This window comes from Aotus nancymaae, unplaced genomic scaffold (genome assembly GCF_030222135.1).
Source record: "Aotus nancymaae isolate 86718 unplaced genomic scaffold, 86718_ANA_hifiasm-v0.15.2.pri h1tg000043l, whole genome shotgun sequence".
Taxonomy (NCBI): Eukaryota; Metazoa; Chordata; class Mammalia; order Primates; family Aotidae; genus Aotus; species Aotus nancymaae.
Window position 1 is genome coordinate 12,067,540 of NW_026988457.1, and position 15,497 is coordinate 12,083,036.

At 37.2% G+C, this 15,497-nt stretch overlaps 1 protein-coding gene across 3 annotated transcripts in view; it reads left to right on the plus strand.

Annotated features, from left to right (window-relative positions):
* Positions 1-15,497, plus strand: part of COG6 (component of oligomeric golgi complex 6) — a 140,513-nt gene that overhangs the window by 114,566 nt on the left and 10,450 nt on the right. The gene's annotated exons all lie outside the window — the stretch shown is intronic.

Genomic DNA, 15,497 nt, shown 5'->3' on the forward strand with positions numbered 1-15,497 from the left:
ACATAACAGGCACTAGGAGCTAAGGTTTAAAAGACATTTGGACTGTTTTCATGGAGCTTATAGCCTAATAGGTCAGTTAAACATGTGAACAAATATTTATATGAATATGTACAGTAAGGAAAGAACTGTTGAAGAGAAAATTTCACATATCTAAAAGGATATAATGTTATAGAGGTGATATATACTTATTTTCTGTTCTGGAGCATAGAACTACAGCAAAAAATAGAGCAAGGAAGCTGCTTTTTAACTCACCATGCAGAATTTGATATCAATTAGAATTGGCTGGAAATCAATGGACCATTTTTTTTTTCTCAGACACAGAATTAGGAAAGTCCCATTTTAGGTGAGTGACAAGAGTACATAAACTTAATGTTTTTTTGTGACTTTTATATTGTATTATCCTAAAAGATATTATACTGTTTACATAACTAGAATTTTAAAGACTTAAGAGATTACCAAAGAAACTGTTATGCTATGACTCAGGTTGTATGTGCTTCTTAAATTGTTAAATTTTTAACTGAATACTGTAATTCTTTTTAACTTAACCATATCTCAGTACTTAATATCTGAATGTTGTTAGCAGTGTCACTACAACTGTGAAATGTACTGTTATTCTCTTCATAATACAATGATTGAAGAGAAATTTTAATATACTTTAAAGGATGACATGTAGCCCAGATGCTAGGGTCCCCAACCTCCAGGCCAGGAACCCAGTCTGTGGCCTGTTAGGAGCATGAACCCTACTGTGAATTGTGCCTGGAATGATCTAGGTTGTGCGCTCCTTATGAGAAGGAACAGTTTCATCCCAAAACCATCCCCCACCCTGGTCCACAGAAAAATTGTCTTCCATGAAACCAAGTCCCTGCTGCCAAAAACATTGGGAACTGCTGCTATAAAGGAAGCAGACAGATTTGGCTCTATAACATTTTAAGGTTTTTACAGAAAAAGATAATATAAACTAAGTTAAAATATAAACAATAATATGGAAAAATATTTGCAAAATATGTTATATTTTAATATATATATTAGTGTATATATATTAGTATATATAGTATATATATTAGTATACTATATAATATACATTAGTATATTATATAATATACATTAATATTAGTATACTATATAATATACATTAGTATATTATCCTTAATGTGTAGTAAGATCCTATAAATTAATACAAATTGTAGAAAAACGGGCACTGAATGTTTGGACAATTCACAGAAGTAATGGAAATGGCAAGTAAATATATGAGGAAATAGTAATTATCAAAAAAGTGCAAACTGAAATAACAATGAAAACTTTTATCTATCAGACTGCTGGCAATATAACATTTATTGCATACTAATGGAACAGGTCTGAGAAAATGGGCATTTTCACACTTTTTTAGTGAGAGTATAAGTTAGTACAATCTTTTCAAAGGCCAATTTGGCAACATTCCACAAAATTTCAAAATTATACATTCTTAGACTCTTCTAAAATTTTATTTTTCTTTCTTAGTCTTGGTAACAGTTTAAAAAAACTGTTGAACCAGCGGTGGGGTTGAGTAGTGTATGTGGGTCTATTTGAGTTCTTTGTAAAACTCAGATTTTCTAAAGCTTAAATTATTTTTGAAATTAAATGTTTGTCATCTGTTATTGAAGAGAGTATTTTAGTTTCCTATTTACTTTTATCATCCTATTGCCTAACAGTAACAATGTAAACTTTGTTTTTATTATCAGACGAATGAACAAATTTTGGTACATTTTTTTAATGTGAATTTTTAATTTAGTTTTTTTTTTATAATTTTATGGTATGTGCCTAACATCCTGTTATAAATCCTTACTAATTATAATGACATTTAAAATTGAGATATACCTATTATCTATGTAAGTATTAATAGTACAAACAAGAATTTGAAATTGCTTAGTACCTATTTAACTACCTCTATTTTCATTCAGAAATATTTTCAAATGTTATTTGCAAAATATCTAAAATTAAATGTGATCTGTTACATAATTTTCAATATTTGTTTAGAAGAACGGAAATTATGGTATAAATTTAGCTACTTATTTTCAAAATCAGGATTGCTTTGAAAATATAGGGCATTTTACACATTTAAGATTTAACATCAGGCCTGGTGCAGTGGCTTATGCCTGTAATTCCAGCACTTTGGGAGGCCGTGGTGGGCAGATCATGAGGTCAGGAGTTCGAGACCAGCTTGGCCAATATGGTGAAACCCCATTTTTACTAAAAATACAAAAATTAGCCAGGCATGGTGGCATACACCTGTAGCCCCAGCTACTCAGGAGGATGAGGCAGGAGAATCACTTGAACCAGCAGGCAGAGGTTGCAGTGAGTCGAGATCGCGCCACTCCACTCTAGCCTGGGTGACAGAGAGAGACTTCATCTAAAAAAAAAAGATTTAACATTAAAGCATATTTTTATTGTTTTACTTTTTTGAGATGGAGTTTGGCTCTGTCACCCAGGCTGGAGTGCAGTGGTGCCATCTTGGCTCACTGCAGCCTCCATCTCCCGGTTCAAGTGATTCTCCTGACTCAGCTTCCCCAGTAACTGGGACTACAGGCTTGCGCCACCACTCCTGGATAATTTTTTTAGTTTTAGTAGAGACGGGGTCTCACCATGTTGGCCAGGCTGGTCTTGAACTCCTGACCTCAAATGATCCACCTGCCTCGGTCTACAAAAGTACTGGGATTACAGGCATGAGCCACCGCTCCTGCCCTAAAGCAGGTTTTTAAATTGCATGTATACTCTGTTTTTGTTTTTTCGTATTCTCTTCTCCTGAACTTTGTTTATCTTCACGGTTGCAAAACCTTTGGGACACTGTAACTCATGTCTCCCTTTTTCTTGTCTTGTCTTAGTTTGATTGACTTTCAAGGAGATTTGATTGAGCACCTCAGCCTTGGAATAAACTATTGAATACATTTAAGTAGCTAGGAAACAAGGTGGTATTGAAAATAGGGAAAAGAATCGGAAAAGAAAATGGTTTTAAAGAATTCTTCCCTTTGGAATGAATTTGAAGCTATGTTTTCAATGTAAAATCTCCGATATTTTACAAAATTGAAATATCCAAAAAATTCTTTGGACTATAGAAACCACAATTGCACATATATAAAATGTTCTCAATAAATCTTTGCTTATTGTACACAGTTACTTCCATAATAACTTAAGAAATAAAGAGAATGTAGATGCTTCCTAAAGTGAGCATATGGGAAAGTGAATAAAATTTGATAACTCTTTCATTCAAGATTTTTTCTCTATTATAGAAATAATACACTAGAAACAAAGCATGTATCTATAATGGAGCAATTTTTTTTAGGGAAATTGAATAATTTTTTTCTTTTAACTACATTCCTTTATTCACCTGTACTATCAGGAATATCCATATAAACCAAAATAAAGCAAGTTTGGGGTGAAATTAAAAAAAAAAAAACTACCAGGAAAAGAACTACTGAACAGCTGTGAACTGAATGCTTTAGAGACCTCAAAAAGTCCAAACCTTAAAAGCAGGGTTAATCTAGTCCTACAGGAAAGGCTACTATATTAGTCAGGGTTCTTCAGAGAGACAGAACCAGGAGAAAGAGACACACACACAATAGGCTGTCTGCCAGCTAGAGAACCAGGGAAACTGGTAGCATGGCTCAGTCCAGGTCCAAAAGCCTCAGAACAAGGGAAGCTGATGCTGTATAACTCTCAGTCTGAGGCCAAAGCCTGAGAACCCAGTTACAGGAGACTACTGGTGCAAGTCCTAGAGTCCAAAGGCTGGAGAACCTGGAATTCCTATGTCTAAGGGAAGGAAAAGAAAAAGTACCTTAGCTGCAAGAGAGAAAAAGAGCAAATTTCCTGTTCCTCTGCCTTTTTGTTCCATGCAGGCCTTCAGCTGATTGGATGGAGACTGCCCCATTGATGGTGAATCTTCTTCACTCAGTCTCCTAACTTACATGCAGTCTCCTATGGAAACACCCTCACAGACAGACCCAGAAATTATGCTTTATTAACTAACTAGGTATCCCTTATCCAGTCAAGTTAACCCTTAAAATTAACCATCACAGCTACTTTAGATACATACTAATTAAGCTTAAAAACAAGCCTTTAAATGATCAACTTGATCTGTAATTAAATTAACTGCCTTCTGGAATAAAACATAACATACTTAAAGATGACAGTTAGAGACAATCAAGAGTGTAACATCTATAATGCTAAGCATGCAATAAAATACTATTTCAGTGAAGAAGCAGGAAAATATGAGCTAAACCTAGAAAAAAAAAATCAGTCAATAGAAACATAGTCACAAATGGTAAAGTTTACAGAATTAACAGATAAAGTGTTTTTAAAAGCTACTAAAAATGTATTCAATAATTTAAAGGAAAACATATTGAGAGAACAAATAGGGGATTTTACAAAATTAGAATTTTAGACCTCAGAGATGTAGTATATAAATGAAAAATTCACTGGATTGGCTTATAGGCCAGTTGAATACTCCAGTGGGAAAGATCAGTTAACTGGAAGAGAGGACAATAGAAACTGAAACACAGACAGAAAAAAATCAAAAGGCTGGAAAATAGATGGACTCTTAGAGAACTGTGAGATAATATTAAGCAGTCTAACATGTATAATTAGATATCACAGTGTAATCGAAGCAGAAAAATTTGAATAAAAGGGGAATTTTTTTTCTAAATGTGATGGCAAATAGGAACCCTCAGACCCGATATATTAAATACCAAAGCATACCATAATCAAATTATTGAAAACAGTGATAAAGAGAAATTTTAAAAGACATTTGCAGGAAACAATGACGTTACTACTGACTTCTCATTAGAAACAGTACAGACCAGAACACAATAGAATACCATCACCTTTAAAAAGTTGAATATACAAACAATGTCAGCTTTAAGTGATCTATCAAAAGTATCTTTTAAACTGAAAGCGAAATAAATGTTTTGAGATAAACAAAGTAGAGAAGATTTATCCCCAGCATAATACACTGTAAGAAATGGATACAAAAAGAAAGAATTCTTTTTTTTTTTTTGAGAGAGTCTTACTGTGTCACCCAGGCTAGAGTGCAGTGGCATGATCTCGGCTCACTGCAGCCTCTGCATCCTGGGTTCAAGCAATTCTCCTGCCTCAGCCTCCTAAGTAGCTGGGATTACAGGCCCCCAGCAACCCGCCTGGCTAATTTTTGTATTTTTAGTAGAAACAGGGTTTTGCCATGTTGGCCAGGCTGATCTCAAACTCCTGACCTTGTAATATGCCTGCCTCAGCCTCCCAAAGTGCTGGGATTACAGGCATGAGCCACCGTGCCCGGCCAAAAAGGAAGAATTCTTTAAAACCATTTTCTTTTTCTATTGTGTTTCCTAGTATTTTGAGGATTTTTACATCAATGTTCATCAGGGATATTGGCCTGTATTTTTGTTTTACTTTCTTTTTTCTTCATCTGTCTTTGGTTTTGATATTAAAGTAATACTGGCCTCATAGAATGAGTGTGGAAGTATTCCCTCCACTTCTATTTCTTGGACTAGTTTGAGTGGAATTGGCGTTAGTTCTTCCTTAAGTGTTTGGTAAAATTCAGAATTGAATTTTCCAGTTCCTGGCCTTTTTTTGCTGGGAGACTTTTTATTATGGCTTTGATCTCATTACTTGTTACTGGTCTCTTCAGGTTTTGGATTTCTTCATGGTTCAATCTTGGCAGGTTGCATGTGTCTAAGAATTTATTCATTTCTTCAAAGTTTATAGTTGTACATAGTAGCCTGTAATGAGTCTTTGAATTTCTGGGGTATTGGCTATACTGTGTCCTTTCATCTCTGATTTTATTTATTTGGGTCTTCTGGTTCTTTTCTTAGTCTGGCTAAAGGTTTGTCAATTTTATTTATCTTTTCAAAAAATCAACTTTTATTTCATTTCTCTTTTGTACTTTTTTTGTTTCAATTTCATTTATTTCTGCTCCAATCTTTATTTTCTTCTACTAATTTTGGGTTTGATTTGCTCTTGCTTTTCTAGTTCTTTAAAATGTGTCATTGGGTTATTTCAAGTTTTTCTGCTTTTTTATGTAGGTACTTTTATAAACTTTCCTTTTAATACTGCTTGTGCTGTATCCCATTGGTTTTGGTATGTTGTTTCCATTTTCAGTTGTTTCAATACATTTTTTAATTTCCTTTTTAATTTCTTCCTTGGCCCACTGGTTATTCAGGAAGATATTGTTTAATTTTCATGTGTTGGTATAGTTTCCAAAATTATTCTTGTTATTGATTTTTAGTTATATTTTTTGGGGTCAGAGAAGATACTTAATATAATTTCATTTAAAAAAAATTTTGATGGAGTTTTTTTGTGTCCTATCATATGGTCTCTCCTTGTGAATGATCTGTGTGCTGAAGAGAAAATGTTTATTCTGCATTCATTGGATGAAATATTCTATAAATATTGATTAGGTGCATTTGGTCTATAATGCAGATTAAGTCCTATATGTCTTTGTTAATTTTCTGTCTGAGAAATCTGTCCAGTGCTGAAAGTGGAGGGTTGAAGCCTCTAGTGGTTATTGTTTTGGGATCTGTCTCTCTCATTATCTCTAATAATGCTTGCTTTGTATATCTGGGTGCTTCAGTGTTGGGTGCTCCCATGTTGGGTGCATATATATTTACAATTATTATATCCTCTTGCTGAATTTACTCCTTTATTATTATATAGTGAACTTGTTAGTCTCCTTTTATGTTTGCCTTCAAATCTATTTCATCTGATATAAATAAGTATAGCTACTCCTATTTCCACCCGCCCCCCGCACTGGCATGGAGTATCTTTTTCTATCTTTCTTTTTTTCAGTCTATGTCTGCTTTTAGAGTTGAAGTATTTCTTTTTGTAGGCAACAGATCTTTGGGTCTTGTTTTTTTAATCCATTCAACCACTCTGTGACTTTTAATTGGAGACCATAGTCCATTTACATTGTGTTACTACTGGTAAGGACTTACTCTGCCATTTTAAAATTTGTTTTCTAGTTGTTCTGTGGTTTTCACTCCCTTCTTTCCTTCTTTCCTGTCTTTTCTTTTAGTTAAGGTGATTTTCTCTGGTGGTATATTTTAATTTCTTGCTTTTTATTTTTTGTATATCAGTTGTATGTTTTTTGACTTGAGGTTACCATGAATCTTGCAAATAATATCTTACACCCCATTATTTTAAACTGACAACTTAACATTGATTGCATAATCAAACAAGCAAAGAGAAGACCAGTAAAAACTCTTTACCCTTCAACTTCATTGCCCTGCTTTCTAATGTTTTGTTGTTTCTACTTATATCTTATTATACTGTCTCTTGAAATGTAGTATTTTTGATAGGTTCATCTTTGTATTCTTTCTACTCAAGATATGAGTAGTTTACATACCACAGTTACAGTTTACAATATTCTGTGTTTTTCCATGTACTTAGTATTATCAGTGTATTTAGTTCCTTCAGATGATTTCTTATAGCTCATTAATGTCCTTTTCTTTCAGATTAAAGAACTCTCTTTAGCATTTCTTATAGGACACATCTGGTGTTGATTAAGTCCTTTTTTTTCCTTTTCTTTTTTCTTTCTTTTTTTTTTTGGTCTGGGAAAGCCTTTATTTGTCCTTCATGTTTATAAAATCTTTTCACTGGATATGGTATTCTAGGATAAAAGTTTTTTTTTCCTTCAGCACTTTAAATATGTCCTGCCACTCTTCCTGACCTGTAAGTCTGCTGACGGAAGTACTGAAGCCCCTTTCTAGGTTACTTGTTTCTTTTCTCTTGCTGCTTTTACATTCCTTTCTTTTTCTTTGGCCTTTGGGAGTTTGATTATCAAAGGTCTTGAGGTCACCTTATTTGGATTACATCCACTTGATGTTTTGTAACCTTCTTGTGCTTGAATATTGATATCTTTCTCTAGGTTTGGGAAGGTCTCTATTATCCCTTCAAATAAACTTTCTACTCTAATCGCTCTCTACCTCCTCTTTAAGGCCAGCAACTCTTGGATTTGCTCCTTTGAGGCTATTTTCTAGATCTTGTATGTGTGCTTCATTCTTTTTTATTCCTTTTTCTTTTGTCTCCTTTTACTGTACATTTTCAAATATCCTGTCTTCAAGCTCAGTAGTTCTTTCTTCTGTTTGATTAATTCTGCAGCTAAGAGACTCTGATGCATTCTTTAGCATGTCACTAGTGTTTTTCAGCTTCAGACTTTCTGCTTGATTCTCTTTGATTATTTTAAGCCGTTTGTTAAAGTTATCTGATAAGATTCTGAATTTCTTCTTGTGTTATTTTGAAGTTCCTCAGCACAGCTATTTTGAATTCTGTGTCTGAAAAGTCACACATGTCTGTCACTCTGGGGTTGGTCACTGGTGCCTTGTTTAATTCGTTTGGCAAGGTCATGTTTTTTTAAATGGTCTTGACACTTGTGGATGTTCATCAGTGTCTGGGCATTGAAGAGGTGGGTATTTATTATAATCTTCACAGTCTGGGCCTTGTACCTGTCCTTCTTGTGAAGGCTTTCCATGTATTCAAGGGGACTTGGGTGTTGTGAATTAAGTCTTTGGTCACTGCAGCCATATCTGCATTTGGGGGCACCCAAACCCTGTGGCTGTTACAAACACAAAGAGTTACTACCTTGGTGGTGTTGGGTGAGATCCAGGAGAGCTTCCTGTATTATCAGGTGTAGACTCTTGTTCTCTTCCCTTACTTTCCCCCAAGCAAATAGAGTCTCCCTCTCTGTACTGAGCTGCCTGAAGTTGGGGGAGTGGTGATACATGACTCTTTGTGCCACCACCACTGGGAACTGTGCTGGATGAGACCCAAAGCAAGTATAGCATTGGATCTTGCCCAAGGCCCACAGGAATCACTGCCTGGCTACTGCCTATGTTCCCTCAAGGCCCAAGGGCTCTGCAGTCCGCAAGTAATGAATCAGCGAGGCTTGTGTCCTTCCCGTCAGAGCAGTGAGTTTCCCTTGTCTCTGGGTGGGTCCAGAGAAGCTGTCTGGGATGCAGGAACCTTAAGAATCTATTATATCTGGTTCTGTTCTGCGGTGGCTGAGCTGGCATCCATGACACAAAACAAAGTCCTTCCTATTCTTCTCTCTTATTCAATTTGGTGTTCCTGCTTAGAGGATGATTGCTGGAGGCTTCTATTTACTCATCTTGCTCTTAATTGTGGAATTTTTAACACACAGCAATAAAACATGACAACAAAAGTGCAAAAGATGCAGTGGGAGGGAAGTAGAAGTTTGGTGTTGTAATATTCTAAGGATATTAAGTTATCCATGAAATATATACTATTGTTCAAAGGTAGATTGTAAACCTTCCCACAACCATTAAAACAAACAAACAAAAGTTATTTAACATACTAATAGATAAGATAAAATAGAATGTTAAAAAAGTACTTGTATTAAAAGAAGCTGGAAAAGGAGAGTAAAAGAACAAATGAGATGAATATGAAACAAGTAGCTGGAAGATAGACTTAACTGCAGCCTAATAAGTAACTGTACTAAATGTAAAACTACTACACATTCTAACTAAAAGACAAAATTGTTAGATTGGATAAAAAAGCATGGTGCAGGGAGATCCAAGATGGCCAAATAGGAACAGCTCTGGAGTGCAGTTCCCAGTCAGAACAATGCAGAGGGTGAGTGATCATCACATTTCCAAATGAGTTTTTACTGCCCACAGACCAGGGAATTCCCAGGCTGAAAAGCACCACAAGTTTCCAGCACAGCTATTTCAGCCGGTGCCACCAGTCTCCACACAAAAACTCACAGAAATCTGGGCAGCCATTTCAACTAGCACCTGGAACACCTGAGAGACAGAGCTGCCCATTCAACTGAAAAAAAGGGGGCTTGAAACAGATCAAGCCAGATGATCTGGCTTAGCGGGTCCCACCCCCACAAAGACCACCAATCTGAAACACTCTGTATTGAGAGTTTTGCAGCAAGCGCAGCTGGACCCAGGACAGTCCAGCTGAGTGGGGGGAAGGGTGTCAGCCACTACTAATTACCAAGGCAGTCCGCCATTACCAAGGCAGTCCACCATTACTGAGGAAAACTGCCATTACCAAGGCAGTTCTAACTGTACCTTTTGTAAACAAAACTACAAGGAAGTTCACACAGCAGCTGGGCAGAGCCCACGGCAGCTCAGCAACACCTCTGCTGACAGACTGTGACTAGACTACCTCCTTGCTGGGCCGGGCATCTCTGAAAAAAGGCAACAGCACATCAGGAACTTATAAATAAAGCCCCACCTTCCCAGGACAGAGCACCTGGGAAAAAAGACGATTATGAGCTCCGCTGCAGCAGACTTAAATGTACCTGCCCAGGAGCTCTGAATGGAACAACAGAGCTCCCAGCTCAGCACTTGAACTCCTCTAAGGGACAGACTGTCTCATCAAGCAACTCCCCGATCCCCGTATATCCAAAGAGACACCTCATAAAGCAGAGCTCATGCTGACATCTAGCGGGTACGCTTCTGGGACGAAGATAACAGAAGAAGAAAACAGCAGCAACCCTTACTGTTTGCAGCTACCGCAGGTGATCCCCAGGCAAGCAGGGTCTGGAGTCGGCCTCCAGCAGTCCTACAGCAGAGGGGCCTGACTGTTAGAAGGAAAACTAAAAAACAGAAAGAAATAACTTCAACATCAACAAAAAGGTTGTCCACTCAGAGACCCCATCCGAAAGTCACCAACTACAAAGATCACAGGTAGATAAATCCACGAAGATGGGAAGAAACCAGCGCAAAAAGGATGAAAACACCAAAAATCAGAATGGCTCTCCTTCTCCAAGGGATCACAGCCCCTCACCAGCAAGGGAACAAAGCTGGATGGAGAATGACTCTGATGAATTGACAGAAATAGGTTTCAGAATGTGGGTAATAACAAACTTCTCTGAGCTAAAAGAACATGTTCTAACCCAATGCAAAGAAACTAAGTACCTTGAAAAAAGGTTAGATGAAATGCTAATATGAATAAACAGCTTAGAGATGAATATAAATGGCTTGATGGAGCTGAAATACAACCCAAGAACTTTGCGAAGCACACACAAGTTTCAATAGCCAAATCGACCAAGCAGAAGAAAGAATATCAGAGATTGAAGATCAACTTAATGAAATAAAATGAGAAGGCAAGATTAGAGAAAAAAGAGTGAAAAGAAATGAACAAAGCCTCCAAGAAATATGGGATTATGTGAAAAGACCTAATCTACATTTGGTAGGTATACCTGAATGTGACAGAGAGAATGAATCCAAGCTGGAAAACACTCTTCAGGATATTTTCTAGGAGAACTTCCCCAACTTAGCAAGGCAGGCCAACATTCAAGTCCAGGAAATACAGAGAACACCACAAAGATATTCCTCAAGAAGAGCAACCCCAAGGCACATAATAGTCAGATTCACCAGGGTTGAAATGAAGGAAAAAAACGCTAAGGGCAGCCAGAGAGAAAGGTCGGGTTACTAACAAAGGGAAGCCCATCAGACTCACAGCAGATCTCTCAGCAGAAACCCTAAAAGCCAGAAGAGAGTGGGGGCCAATATTCAACATCCTTAAAGAAAAGAACTTTCAACCTAGAATTTTATATCCAACCAAACTAAGCTTCATAAGTGAAGGAGAAATAAAATCCTTTACAAACAAGCAATTGGTGAGAGATTTCTTCACCACCAGGCCTGCCTTACAAGAGCTCCTGAAAGAAGCACTAAACATAGAAAGGAACAACCAGTACCAGCCACTCCAAAAACATACCAGATGATGAAGATCATCCACACAATGAAGAAACTGCATCAACTAACGGGCAAAACAACCAGCTAGCCTCAAAATGACTGGATCAAATTAACACATAACAATATTAACCTTAAATGTATATGGGCTAAATGCCCCAATCAAAAGACACAGACTGGCAAATTGGATAAAAAGTCAAAACCCATTGGTGTGCTGTATTCAGGAAACCTATCTAACATGCAAGGACACACATAGGCTCAAAATAAAGGGATGGAGGAAGATTTACCAAGCAAATGGAGAGCAAAAAAAAAAAAAAGCAGGAGTTGCAGTCCTACTCTCTGATAAGAGACTTTAAACCAACAAAGATCAAAAGAGACAAAGAAGGGCATTTAAATGGTGTTGCATAATGGTAAAAGCATCAATGCGACAAAAAGAGCTAACAATCCTAAATATATATGCATCCAATACAAGAGCACCCAGATACATAAAGCAAGTTTTAACAGCCTACAAAGAGACTTAGACTCCCACACAATAATAGTGAGAGAGTTTAACACTCCACTGTCAATATTAGATAGATCAACAAGACAGAAAATTAACAAGGATATCCAGGACTTGAACTCAGATCTGGACCAAGCAAACCCAATAGACATATACAGAACTCTCCACCCCAAATCCACAGAATATATATTCTTCTAAGCACCACATCGCACCTACACTAAAATTGACCACATAATTGGAAGTAAATCACTCCTCAGCAAATGCAAAAGAACAGAAATCATAACAGTCTCTCAGACCACAGGGCAATCAAGTTAGAACTCAGGCTTAAGAAACTAACTCAGGGCTGGGCGCGGTGGCTCACGCCTGTAATCCCAGCACCTTGGGAGGCCGAGGTGGGTGGATCATGAGGTCAGGAGATTGAGACCATCCCGGCCAACATGGTGAAATCCCTTCTCTACTAAAATTACAAAAAAATTAGCTGGGCTTGGTGGTGTGTGCCTGTAATCCTAGCTACTCAGGAGGCTGAGGAAGGAGAATCACTTGAACCAGGGAGTTGAAGGTTGCAGTGAGCCAAGAATGCGCCACTGGACTCCAGCCTGGATGACAGAGCAAAACTCCATCTCAAAAAAAAAAAAGGAAACTAACTCAGAACTGCACAACTTCATGGAAACTGAACAACTGGCTCTTGAATGTTGACAGGATAAACATAAAATGAAGGCAGAAATAAAAATAAAGATGTTCTTTGAAACCAATGAGAATGATTACACAACATACCAGAATCTCTGGGACACATTTAAAGCAATGTCTAGAGGGAAATTTATAGCAATAAATGCCCACATGAGAAGCAAAGAAAGATCTAAAATTGACACCCTATTATCAAAATTGAAAGAGCTAGAGGAGCAAGATCAGAAAAACTCAAAAGCTAGCAGAAGACAAAAAATAAGGTCAGAGCAGAATTGAATGAGATAGAGACACAAAAAAACCCTTCAAAAAAATCAATAAATCCAGGAGCTGGTTTTTTGAAAAGATCAACAAAATAGACAGACTGCTAGCCAGATTATTAAAAATGAAAAGAGAGAAGAATCAAATACATGCAATAAAAAATACTAAAGCAGATATCACCACCAATTCTACAGAAATACAAACTACCATTAGAGATTACTACAAACAAATCTGTGTACACAAACCAGTAACCCTGGGTAAATTCCTAGATACTTGCACCTTCCCAAGCCTAAACCAGGAAGAAGTTGAAACCCTGAATAGACCAATAACAAGGGCTGAAGTTGAGGCATCAGTTAATAGCCTACCAACCAAAAAAAGCCCAGGTCCAGATGGATTCACAGCTGAATTCTACCAGACATACAAAGAGGAGATGGTACCACTTCTTCTGAAATTATTCAAAATGATACAAAAAGAGGAATTACTTCCCAAATCATTTTTATAAAATCAACATCATCCTGATACCAAAACCCTGAAGAGACTCAACAAAAAAAGAAAATTTCAGGCCAATATCCATGATGAACATAGATGCAAAAATCTTTAATAAGATACTGACTGGCACACAGATTGCAGCAGCACATCAAAAAGCTTATCCATCATGATCAAGTAGGCCTCATCCCAGGGATGCAAGACTGGTTCAACATTTGCAAGTCTATAAATGTAATTCACCACATAAACAGAACCAAAGACAAAAACCACATGATTATCTCAATAGATGCAGAGAAGGCCTTCCACAAAATTCAACAGCCATTTATGCTAAAAACTCTCAGTAAACTAGGTATCAGTGGACCATATCTCAAAATAATAAAAGCTATTTACGACAAACCCACAGCCAATATCATACTGAATGGGCAAAAACTGGAAGCATTCCCTTTGAAATCTGGCACTAGACAAGGATTCCCTCTCTCACCACTCCTATTCAATATAGTACTGGAAGTTCTAGCCAGAGCAATCAGGCAAGAAAAACAAATAAAGAGTATTCAATTAGGACAGGGGGACGTCAAATTGTCTCTATTTGCAGAAGACATGATTGTATATTTAGAAGACCCCATCATCTCAGCCCCAAATCTCCTTAAACTGATAAGCAACTTCAGCAAAGTCTCAGGATACAAAATCAATTTGCAGAGATCACAAGCATTCCTATATACCAATAATAGACTAAAAGACAGCCAAATCAAGAGCAAACTCCATTCACAATTGCTACAAAGAGAATAAAATACCTAGGAATACAACTAACAAAGGATGTAAAGGATCTCTTCAAGGAAAACTACAAACCACTGCTCAAAGAAATAAGAGAGGACACAAACAGATGGAGAAACATTCCATGTTCATGGTTAGGAAGAATCAATATCGTGAAAGTGGCCCTGCTGCCCAAAGTAATTTATAGATTCAATGCTATCCCCCTCAAGCTACCTATGACCCCTCTTCACAGAACTGGATAACACCACCTTAAACTTCATATGGAACCAAAAGAGAGTCTGCATAGCCAAGACAATCCTAAGCAAAAGAACAAAGCTGGAGGCATCACACTACCTGACTTCAAACTATGCTACAAGGCTACAGTAATCAAAACAGCATGGTACTGGTACCAAAGCAGAGTTACAGACCAATGGAACAGAACAGCGGCCTCAGAGGCAATGCCACACATCTACAACCATCTGATCTTTGACAAACCTGACAAAAACAAGCAATGGGGAAAGGATTCTGTTTAATAAATGGTGTTGGGAAAACTGACTAGCCATGTGCAGAAAACAGAAACTGGACCCCTTCCTGACACCTTAGATGAACATTAACTCCAGATGGATTCAAGACTTAAACATAAGACCTAACACCCTAAAAACCCTTGAAGAAAACCTAGGCAAAACCATTCAGATCATAGGCATAGGCAAGGACTTCATGACTAAAACACCAAAGCATTGGCAACAAAAGCCAAAATAGACAAATGGGACCTAATTAAACTCCAGAGCTTCTGTACAGCAAAAGTAACAATCATTAGCGTGAACTAGCAACCAACAGAATGGGAAAAAATTTTTGCAACCTACCCATCTGACAAAGGACGAATTTCCAGAATCTACAAAGAATGAATTCAGATTTACAAGAAAAAAACAAACCCATTCAAAAGTGGGCGAAGGACATGAACAGACAGTTTTCAAAAGAAGACATATGTGAGGCCAACAAACTTGAAAAACTGCCCATCATCACTGGTCATTAGAGAAATGCAAATCAAAACCACATTGAGATACCACCTCACACCAGTTAGAATGGTGATCATTAAAAAATCTGGAGACAACAGATGCTGGAGATGATGTGGA